The following is a 13018-nucleotide window of genomic DNA, read 5'->3' on the forward strand; positions in this document are numbered from 1 at the left end:
TACATAAACGTAGGATAATGTCTTCTAATGCTCTCCTGAAATTTTGAGTTCGATATTTGATTTACAAAAAAAGTTCTATGGTTCAAAAAAAAATTTTGTTCAGTAGAAAAAAGAGGTTGGTCATGTAGGAATTCCACTGTGTCGCATGCCCTTAAGGGTTAATTTTAAACTGAAATCAAACATTCCAGCAAATTCTGTCCTGAGATTATTCAGACAGACAAACACGGAAAGTCCACAAGTTTAAAAAAGGAATCTAAAGTATTGTTCGATAAAAAATTAAATTAAATTTTTTATACAATGCCAACTTTATTTTATCTAGAATTTTAATATTATTATTAATGTTATTAAAATTTGAGAAAAAAATATTGTTCCCTGACACAGTACAGAGTACACTATTATTATTGGCAAATCGTTTTTTGTAGATCTCTAGAATTATTAATCAGGATTGGCCTCTGTAGGAGAAGCAGATAATGTTTTTATGTCATCAACACTGACGAAGCATTTTATTATTTTATTTTAAACGCAAAATAGTTGTATTCCAGACAAGAACTTAAAAAGACTTGTCTTTCAGTTTAACTGCCATTTTACATTTTTTAATTAAAAAAATTAATTTTTTAAGTTTAAATATCCAAATAAGTGAATTTTTATATTCACATTTGGAATAATATTTGTTTTGAATTAAAGAACCCGTTTTTTTAACCTAGTTTTGTTTATTTAACAAAAATAACTTCGGAATGAACAAAATTAATTTAAATGAAAGAAAAATTTGCATTGTAATGAAAAACCACTTTTTTGAAATAAATAATTTTCTTTGAATCATATAATCTTTTTCCTGAGCCTAATATGATTCATCATATTAGCTGAAAAAACTTTTTTTTGGTACAAAATATAAATATTTTGTTAAAGTTCATTTTTTTGTCGAAAATTAATTTTGTAAACTGAACTAATCTATTTTATATTTGGTAGAAAATTAATTTTGCAGTTGTTGAAAATTAACTTGGTGTGTGGTAAAAGGTGTACTTTATTGGTTGCAAATTATTAATGTTTTTAAATTGGAAATTAATTTTTTAATTGAAAACTAGAGTATTCCATTTTTTTGAAAATGTATATAGTTTTAAAGAAATTTAATCCTCCCAGTCAAAAATTCATCTATTTGGTTGAAAATTTATTTTCCAACTAAAAATGTAACTATTCCAATTTAGGTTGAAAACCATTTTTTTGGTGGAAATGACTTTTTTAGGTTGAAAATTCAAGTATTTTGTTAAAACATAATCTTCATGGTAGGAAATGTATTATTTTGGTTGAAAGTTAATTCCCTTTGTTAGAAATTAGTGTTTATTTTTTAAATTAAAAATTAAATGTTTGTAACACAAAATTGGAATATTACATTTTTTGTCTTCAAAAATGTAACGTTTTGGACAAAAATTTAACTTTCCTGGTTGAAAATTAATGTTTTTGGTTGATAATTTATTATTTTGATTGCAAATTCACTTCTCTGGTTGAAAGTTCATTCTTATTTTTTTTTAAATTGAATATAAAATTTTTAACTGAAGATGTAGCTATTCCATTTTTTCTCCAAACTATCTTTTTTTAGAGAAATTTAATCTTTCTGATTGAAAATTCATGTGGCCGGTGCAAAATTTAACTATTTAGTTAAAACATTTTTTTATTGGCTTGAAAATGAATTTTTTACTGAAAATTGATCTATTTTATATGAAATATCATCTATTTTGTTAAAAAATCACCTTTCCTGATGAATGAGTTTAAAAAAGTATAATAATTTTATAAAGAAAAAAATTACTATCATAGCTAATAATTTCTTGAATTTACTGAGATTTTTTCAAGCAGTTTCCATCCAAAAAGATAAAATTTAAAACAAAAATCTTAATTATTTACGAAAAACCAAAATTTAATACAATGCATGAATTTTTAATTTAGAAAAATAAATTTGGACAAAAAAAAGTAAAATTAACTGTTTAAACAATTAATTTCTAATCAAAGAGATCAAAAAAACAAAACAATTTTTAACGAAACTGCTTAAATTTTTAATTAGATAAATTGATTGTCAGAAAAAACGAAGTTTCAAACAAAAAAAAAACAAAAAAAAAACAAGTTTTGAGATTTTTGGTTCACAGACACAGAATTCGACTATTAAGAATTATTCTTTATTTATTGAAATTTATTTGGTTTATTTAATTTTGCAGTTCATCTTCATGAAATATATGAGATTTGTCTGAATTTAGGATTTCCAATTTGATAAAAATATAATTGGGACGACTCAAAAATCCCAAAAAATAAAATTTCTGACGCTGTGAAATTCCCGGAAAAGAAAATATTCGAAATAGAAAATTCCCTAAATTTTAAAATTGCCGAAATATAAATATCCCGAATTTGAAAATTCCTAAATCATTAAATTTCCTATGGTATATATAGTCAATAATTTAAAAAAATTCCAAATAATAAAATTCGCTGCAGAAAGTTTCCGAATTATAAAATACCCGACAATATAAAATTTCGGACACTAGAAAATTCTTAAATTTAAAAAATAAAAGAATTGTTTTTGAATAAATATTATTGATCTATGAAAAATGTAATAATAAAATATTTATATCCAAGACATTTTTTAAAATATTCATGCTATTTATAAAAAATATGTTTTAAATTAAAAATGACACTAATTGAAAAAAATGTTTCAGTGCAAGTTTCTTTTTAAATGTGCATAGTAGTTTAAACGAAATTATTGCTGTTATTAAAAAAAAATTTAATTGTTAAAATTTATATTTCGGCAATTTTATAATTGAGAGAATTTTCTATTTCGAAAAATGTATTAATATTGATTTATTATTAATTATTTATCTTATTTATGTTAATTTTTCCTTGGGATTCTTCAGTCGTCCCATCTAAATTATAAAGAATTTAAATTTTATTAATAAGATAAAAAAATTATAAAAAATATCAAAATATCATATTATTTATTTATATTATGTATTATTATAAAAAGAGACATAGACTAAATGTCGTAAAAAATTGCAAATCATGAATGGTATCGATAAAATATGAAATATAAAAATGTCTTTATATACATAGTTTTCATATTGAAACATCATGAATTGCAGTTTGCGAGAAAATTGTGCAATGATCACGTTGTACGAGAAAATATTATTTTACTGCATGGACAATTGCGATTGCCTGTGAAATTATACGTCAATTAATAATTGCATTCCTTTATCTATTTGAAAATCAATTTTGTTAATAAGTAATTATTCAGATTTAAATTGAAGAAAATAAATTTTCATTATACTGAATTTCTTACTTAACTGCTCACCTTTTATCTATTCATTTCATTAGTCATCTTCAGTAAATGTAAAATTGATTTATTACTTATAATCAATTTGTAATGATTTGATTAAATTGATATTTAGACAGGTATTTTATTACTTAAATTAAAATTGAAAAGTATAGGTACTAGGGTGGTATAAAATGATTTATTTATATATTTTTTAATGGCTCTTCTACAAATCCTGACTTTTTTTTCAAAATGTTAAGAACAGGTAAAAACAAAATTTTGAAAGAATGTTTAAAATAAAAAAAATGATTTAAATCAAAGAAAGTTTTCTTTGGCTGAGAGTCAACGAATATTGTTTTTTTTGATTTAAAGAAATTTTCTTTAAATCAAAGTATTTTTTCCCTAAGTGTAGATTTAAATATAATAATGAATAGCTATAGAAATTAATATTGTAGTTAACAATTTACGGAACTTACTGATATTTTCTCAATCCAACAACCAAAAAAATAAAGTTTGAGGCAAATATTTTAATTTCCTATAAAAAACGAAATTGAAAATAGAATAAATTTTTAACTGAGGAAAATACATTTTTACTAAAAATGAAATAGTTAAATATACAATTAAAAATTAATTTTCAACAACAAAAAAACAACTAATTTTCTACAAAGTATTCTAATTTTCAACCAAACATATGACTTTTCATTTTAAAAAATTTGAACTTATAAATAGAATAATTAAATTTTCATTTTAAAATTAATTTTCTAAAAAAAAAAACGATTTTGAAAAAAATAATTAAATTTTTCACCAATATAGTTCATTTTTTAACCAAAAAGATGAATTTTGAGAAAAAATCTTGATTTTATGAACAAAAATAATTTTTAACAAAATACATTAATTTTTAACTTCTCAACAAAATAGTCCAATTTTCAAGCAAAGAGATTACGTTTCAACTAAAAAGATAAATTTTCAACTAAAAATAGAATAATTCAATTTTCAGTTATAAAGAACTTAATTTTCTATAGAAGAAAATGCAGAATCTTATTTTTCTATAAAAAAACGAAATTTAAACAAAATACATGAATTATTAACTGAGAAAAACAAATTTTCACATAAAATATCAGTTAAATTTTCAGTTAAAAAATAATTTGAAAAAAAAATTCCACAAAAATCAAATTTTTAACCAATGAGATGATTTTTCAACTGAAAAAGATAAATTTTCAACTAAAAATAGAATAGTTCAATTTTCAGTTATAAAGAACTTAATTTTCTATAGAAGAAAATGCAAAAATCTTATTTTTCTATAAAAAAAACGAAATTTAAACAAAATACATGAATTATTAACTGAGAAAAACAAATTTTCACATAAAATGTCAGTTAAATTTTCAGTTAAAAAATAATTTAAAAAAAAAATTCCACAAAAATCAAATTTTCAACCAATGAGATGATTTTTCAACTGAAAAAGATAAATTTTCAACTTAATTTTTTCACCAATATAGTTGGATTTTTAAAAATTAAAATAAATAATTAGTTCAAATAAAAAAAACGTATTATGCTGTTTAAAAAAATTCATGTTTAAAGATGTTGTGAGCCCCATAAAGTTTTACCCATAAAATATAAATAAAAACTTACTTTTTGAATTTCATCGAGATCGACAGTAATGGTTTTTTCTGATATTTTAAATTTATTTTAAATTTTTTATTTCGAGTGGGGAAACATTTATTCAGTAATAACGAAAATAAATGTTTAAAGAATTTATTCTTTTTTATCAAAAAATTCTCTTATAATAATGCTACACACTTGCGGTTTTATGTGAAATTTAAAACTTTTTGTCACCTTCTCACTTAGAGCGAGGCAATAATTAATCAAAGTTAACAAAAATAATTGTTTAAATAATTCACTATTGTTTATAATTATCTTCTCTTAGAAGAATGCTAGAAAGTTGCGTTTTTTAAATGAAATTTCAAACATTTGTGTAATTTTATACTTAGTGCGAGGCAATACATAATTCATTAAAAAAAAATTGTTTACATACATTTTATTATTGTTCATAACTATCTTTTCTTAGAGCAATGCCAGAAAGTTGAGATTTGTGTCCAAAATTTCAAACATTTTGTTAACTTTTCACTCAGAACGGGCAATAAGTAATCAAAGTTTACCAAAAAATTTTTTAAAATAATTGAATATTGTTTATAACTATTTTTACCAATTTATTATCATTTATAATAATATTTTCGTAGAGTAGTGCGCGAAAATTGTATTTTTTCCTGAAATAAGTAAATTTTTGTCAAATTTCTAAATATTTTATTTCTAAAAAATTCTAAATATTATTTATAACTATCTTCTATTAGAATAGTACTAGAAATTCGCGGGTTTCTTTGAAATTTTCTACTTTAATTTGACTTTCTACTGTTGAACAAATAATAAATAAACATCAAATAGAATTATTTTATTAAACAATCTCATTCTTTTGTGGATAAATTCTTTCTGAAATACAAGCATAAAAATAATTTATTTACCTCTCATTTTACACTAGTTATTATATAATTTTTATTTTTGATAAACAAAATTCTGAACCACGCTAAAGTGTAACCAGGCAGTCTTTAAAGATTTTCTCGAATGCACATCAAAATAGCGAAGATTTTAGTATCTTGAAAGCTGAAAGGATAATCAACTTTCAAGTCTCCACTAAAAAAGAACGAAATAATAACCATAAATAAGAGATAAAAACTGAACTCTGATCTTTTGAATTATCAAATTCCAGGGATGAAACTGTTTGAAAATAGCGGAAAACCCTGTCCTCAATAATAAAAATAAAGAAATAAGGTATATATTTATGTACCTCATTTAAAAATTAAATTAAATTAAAATTAAATTTATATTTTTTTCATTAAATTTCTTAATAAACTTAAATATAATTCTTGAAAATTTGATATATTCAAAATTCATCAAATATGAAAGTAGTAAATTGAATATTTCAATTATTTATAATTAACACTTGATTTTTAAATTCATGAGATACTTCTTCGCCTTTAATAGAATTATTAATTAAATTTCATAATTATACTTTAATGATTAATTTAATGATTACTTTTATTATTATTTGTATACTAATACTAATTTTATTTAATAATTTTATTACTTTAAGTATTAAAATTTTTGAAAAAGTTTCCTATTCAACAAATAAGGGCTGCAAAATACAAAGCTTTTATAATTTTTCTATAAATTAAAAAAAAATTTCAATAAAATTAATACGATTACGGTTAAGGAAAAATATTAAGTAATTACGATACTGTTAGATTTAATATATATTTCTGATAAGGTTTTTTTTACTTGGACCCCCTAAACTCTTACCCTACTGCATAGTTCGATGTCATGGGGTTATCGTTAAATTGACCTGATTCGACAAATCAGAGTATAACTTTTTTTATAGTATGGTTACTTACTATCTACTGCGGCATATTTCCTGGTCGAATTGTTATGGTCACATTATCCTGGATTACCTCTATCTAACGAATTACTACAAAAAAATTACTGAAAAATAATCACAATAAAATGATCTAATTTTCAACAAAACGCAAAAACTTGAGAATAAGTAGTTGAATTTTCAATCAAAATCAAAAGACATGAACTTTTAATGAGTAGTTAAATTTTTAACTAAAGAAGGCAAATCTCCCACGAAAAATGGAATAGTTAAATTTTCAGTTAAAATATTAATTTTTCATAAAAACGCAATCTTTTAAATTAAACAGTTCAATTTTCAAACCAAAATATGAATCTTCAACTAAAAATGGAACATTTAAATTTTCAGCTGAAAAAATTCATTAAAAAACGGTAGTTTTTTTAAAAAAAGCTAAATTTTCAAACGAATAGATGAATTTTCAACCGAAATATATGAATTTTGAATGAGGTAGTTGAAATTTCAACTAAAGAATGTACATTGTCAACATTAAACCAGAATAGTTTTAATTTCGGTTAAAATATTCTTTTTTCACAAAAAAGTTAATTTTTAACAAAACAGTTAAGTTTTAAAGCAAAAAAAAAAAACGAATTTTCAACAAATTAGACCAATTTTCAAACCAATAGAGAAATTTTGAACTAAAAATGATATAGATAAATTTTCAGTTAAAGAAACTATTTTTCTGCAAAAAAACGAATTTTCAACAACATAGTTAAATTATTCACCAATATAGTTTATTTTTTAACCAAAAAGATAAGTTTTAAAGCATAGTTTTTAATTTTGCACCAAAAAAAATGAAATTTCAACAAAATACATGCATTTCCAAATGAGAAATACAAATTTCTACAGAAAGTTAAATAGTTAAATTTTCAATTAAACAATTGTTTAAAAAACACGAATTTTCAACAAAATAGATAAATTTCCAAATCAAAAGATGAATCTTCAACAAAAATCAAGTTGTTTCCAATAGAAAAATGATTTTTTAATAAACTAGTTCAACCTTTAACCAAGTAGTAGAATTTTTAACTAAAAAATCTGAATTTTGAAATTCAATCTTGAACTAAAAAATAAATTTTTAACAAAATTTTTAACTTTTCTACAAAGAAGACTAATTTTTAATTAAAATATATAAATTCGTAATGAAAAATTGAATAGATGATAATTCAACCAAAACACATTGTAATATTAATAACGACTCTAGTATTCAACAAAAAAAAACGAATTTTTAACAAAATAATAGACTTTTGAAACGTTTTTCTACCAAAAAAAATTAATTTGAAACAATACACATAAATTTCAACGAAATAGTTGAACTTTTAACAAAATAGTTTATTTTTTAAGTAGAAAGATCCATTTTGAAGAAAAAATAAAATACATGGATTTTTATATGTGAAAGACGATTTTTCACCAAAAATTAAATTTAAAGTTAAAAAAATTAATTTTTTATGGAAAGAACGATTTTCAAATAAAAAAGTAACGTATTTAACCGAAGAGATGAATTTTCAGTTAAAATCATAAATCTTTAAATAATTACAAACTGATTAAAAATGGAAAAGCTTTTCAAAAATTAAAACTAATCAATCTATTATAAATTTAAATCTATTACAATTTTTTAATTTTAAGCGTGAGTGGAGTCTTTAAACTTTTTAGTTTTTTGCAAAATTAAATGTTATTATTTATTATTTAATGAAATATTAGTAATAACATATTAGTAAATAACATGGATTCAAATAATTAGGTATAATTATTCATATTATTAATTATAAATAAATAAATAATTGTATTATTCTAAAAACTGAAGATAATAAAAAATTGTCTTTATTATAATGAAATTTTCTAGTTGCAAAAATCATTAAAGCCAGAGCTTAGTTAAATGACTAATTTTAAAATGTAATGTGAAATAAAATTTTTTTAAAGGAATATTTAAAATAGTATACATTTAAAGACTTGGCAGCTATAAATTAATTTAATATAATAATGTACTATAATTCTTGTATGGTTGAAACTGTATTATTTTAGTCTGATATTTATCTCTAGTTGAAAAATATATTATATTGTTGAAAACTAATTTTTTAATCTGAAAATTCAGCTATTCCATTTTTGGTAGTAAATAAATAAACTTAAACTAAAATCAGCGATAATTTATTGTATATTTAATCTTTTGATTGCAAGTATTTTATTCCTCATTAGGACAAAGTCCCTTTTAGTAAAAGCGTCCCCAAACTTAAAATTTTTCTCTTTTAAATAGATTTACTTTAAAATTCATTTTAAACTGAAAATATTTATTGTTTAATAGAGTCATCACTATTCGAATTTTGTAAAATTATTTGTAAAACATATTTTCCAAATAATTATTTTCAAAATTTGAAGAATATTTCATGGAATCGGTGAGCGACTAATTTACTTCAGTTAAATATAATTGTAAATTAGAGGTTCAATTGTCACAAATCCAGATAGAGAGATTACTTTCAGAATTTGTTGAAATGATTTTCGAGTTCTAATTTTTATTACTTTTTGTTGTTATTTTGAGAAATAGCTAGCATTCAAAAAAATAATATGATGCAATTTTCTTAATTTTTTATGAATAGTTATAATTTATTATGTATAATTGTTACCAACTACAAACTTCTCTACCGACTTTATCAAATTGTTCCCGAATCCTAACATTTTCCTATAGATGTGAAAAAATCTAAACTATGACTACGTTTTGCCCCCCCCCCCCCCCCCCCCCCCCCCCCCCCCCCCCCCCCCCCCCCCCGAACCAAATTTCTGGCTACGATCCTGTGTGGATACTTTAAAGTATCGCCCCGCTTCTCTCACAAGCGGTGCTTTTCCTTACATTGATAATCTATAAGGAAAAGCCATTTAATTCTTAATTAAAAAAATTTCAATTTAATAATTTAATTTTTTTGTGTTAAAAAATGACTAATTTTACTTAAGTTTAAACTATTCCATTTTTGTTTGAAAATTAACTTTTTCATTGAAAATTTAACTTGTCTCTAGGAAATTCGTCTGTTGGGCTTGAAAATTCAAATATATTGTTGTAAATTATTATTTTTTTTTTTTGGAAATTCATCCTTTTAAGTTGAAATTTCATGTTTGCGAGTTAAAAAATTAACAACATTGTAGAGCACTCTCATCCTTATCTAGAAACTTCAACAATTCGGTTAAGATTTTATTTTTATTTTGACTGATAGATCTATTTTGGTATAAAATTAAACTGTTTTGAAAAAAATACACTTGAAAATTGTACCATTTCTTTAAAAATTGGTCTGTTTTTGTTAAAAATTCTATTGTTTTTGTGAAAAATTCGATAATTTGGTTAAAGATGAAGTTTTTGGTTGAAAAGTCATATTTTCGTGTTGAAGATTTAATTCTTTTCTAGAAAATTCATCGTTTTCACGTGAAAATTCAAGAATTTTGCATAAAAAATTTATCTCTTTTGGATAGAAATGCAAAAATGCTTGAAAAATTTTACAAATCAGTTTGTTTTCGTTTAGGAATGAAAATAAAAATATCTTTTGGTTAAAATTTAAACTATTACATTTTTCCATTAAACTTTGGTTTGAAAAAAGTTAGAATCATTTTTGTTTGAAGTATCAACTATTACATTCATCGTTCAGAATTTTTTTTTTTTTGAATACAAATGTTTTTTTATTTCAAATCTTTTGTTAAGAATTTACCTCTTTTAGTTAAAAATTAAACTTTTTTGTGAAAAACTTAACGATTTGGTTATAAAGTCACTTTTTTAGTTAAAGATTTATTTTTTTGGTTGGGAATTCATCTCTTTGGTTAAAAATTCTTTTTCAACTGAAAATGTAACTATTCTATTTTTTGAAAATACATTTTTTTCGTTAAAAATTTAACTATTTAGATGAAAATTCTAATATTTTGTTGAAAATTTAACTATTTTTTTTTAAAATCGTATATTTAGCTTGAAAAATAAACAATTTTTTAGAAATTGTCTTTTTTTTAATAAATCATCTATTTTTGTTGAAAATTTAAATGTTCTGTAAAAGAATCGTCTTTGTGACTTTAAAATTTAGGCACTTGATTGAAAGTTCGTCTTCTAAGATTTAAATTCTATAATTCTTGTAAGAAATTCCAAAATTTGATTGATAATATATTTATTGGTTGAAAATTTATATTTTTGGGTTGAAAATCAAACTATTGTGTAGAAATCTTGCCTTTTTTGCTTGGCAAATCGACGATTTGGTTGAAATTTTTTTCTTTCTAAGCTAAAAAATATTACTTGGTTGAAAATTCCTTTTTTTTCGATACAAGACGTTATCTCTGTTGGTTAAAAATACAATTGTTTGGTCAAAAATAGTTTATTTTGGTTAAGGATGTAAAAGTTTAACTATTTGGTCGCAAATTTATCTTTTTAGTTAAAACTCCAACCATTTCTTTAAAAATACATTTTTGTTGCTTAAAATTGAACATTTGTGTGAAAAATTTAATTATTTTGTTGATAATTCAACTGTTGTGTTGACAATTAATATTTTTGGTAGAAAATTCGGTTTTTTGAATTAATAATTCATCTTTTTTGAAAGAAAATTTCTTGCCTGACAACTGAACTGGTTTCTAAAAATTCGTGTTTTTGGCTTGTTAAAAGTCATCTTTGCATTCAAAAATTAAGCTGTTTTTTGTTAGAAAATTAATTCATTACAATTGAAAATTTATTTTGACTTAAAAATTCAAGTATTTGGTTAAAAATGCAACTGTTTTTGGTTGAAGTTTTTATGTCTTTTTTGGTTGACATTAATTGTTTTTAACTTAAAATACGAATCTTTTTTGGTAAAAATATCAACTATTACATTTTCCATTAAGAACTTTTATATTTTTTTTGAATTCAACTGTTTTGGATTTAAATAAAACAAATTTTTGGTTGAGATAACAACCATTAAATTATTGGCTGAAATTTTTGTTGCTGTTTTAAAATTCAACTATTTGGTTGAAAATTTATCTTTTATTAGTTCAAACTTTTACTGTTTCGTTAAAAATTCAACTATTTTCCGAACAATTTAATCATTTTATTGAAAATTTAACTGCATATAAAAAACATTTTTTTTTGGTTTAAAGATTCAATTATTTGGTTAAAAATGAAAATATTTTTTTGAAAATTCAACTATTTTGCTAAAAGTCATATTTCAGTCTAAAATTCGTCTGTTTTGTTCAAAAAATTTTTTTATAGAAAATTCCTGCATTTGAATTCTAAATTCATCTTTTTTGGTAGAAATGTTCTTGGTTGGAAATTGAACTGGTCTTAAAAAAAAATCTTTTTTTTACTTAAAAATTGAAGTATTTGATTAAAAATATCTGCTAGAAAATATATATTTTTTGTTGAAAAATCAATTACTTTGATAAAAATTCATGTATATTGTTAAAAATTTCTTTTTTTTGTTGAAAATTAATCTTAATGGTTAATAATTCATGTTTTTGGATGAAAGTCGAACTATTTGTTAAAAAATTCATAATTTTGTTCGAACATTGAACAGTTTTATTAACAAGTAATTCTTTTTTTATGGAAAATTAATCTTCATGGTTGCAAATTATTTGTTGTTGTTTGGGGATGATTATTTTTAACTGCAAATTTAATTATTCCAGTTTTTTTCATGCATCTTTTTTGATAAAAATGTAATTCCCTTGGTTGAAAACTTATCTGTTAGTTTGAAAATTCTTTGGAACCTATACATTAATTTTGTTCAAAGAACTTATCACCATATTTTCCTTTTGTTAATTGACATATCGTAATTTCTCAAGATCATTTTGATGCATAAATCTTTTAATTAAAATCGTTAAAAAAATTATATTAATTTTATAGTGATTTTTTTTCAACAAAAAGCTGACGAAAGCTATTTAAAGTAAGGAGACTATCGGTGGAGTAAAGTTCAATGAGATCCAGTTTGAACCAATCCTGGAAATGGTTAATTGACCGCGTCATTTAGAATACGGATAAGTTATTATAACCGCTCCCACTTTTCCAAGCAAGGGGAGTGTCTTCTAATTTTTTTTAACCTAATCAGTAAATACAAGAGTCGCGCGCATCTGCCACACGACGCTGATAATTATTATTTATAACGACGTCTTTGGCGGATATTGTATTTATGGACAAAAGTTTGTAATTGAGACGAGAAAAATCCGGGATCGCGTGGAGGAATGAACTATCATGGTGATTGTATAGGATTACTCTGGATTACGTAAAATTACGGTGGATTTTTCCGAATAAACATAAAAAAATACTTAAAATAATACAGAAACTTTTAACTAAATAG

Source organism: Belonocnema kinseyi, chromosome 6, assembly GCF_010883055.1.
Source record: "Belonocnema kinseyi isolate 2016_QV_RU_SX_M_011 chromosome 6, B_treatae_v1, whole genome shotgun sequence".
Classification (NCBI taxonomy): domain Eukaryota; kingdom Metazoa; phylum Arthropoda; class Insecta; order Hymenoptera; family Cynipidae; genus Belonocnema; species Belonocnema kinseyi.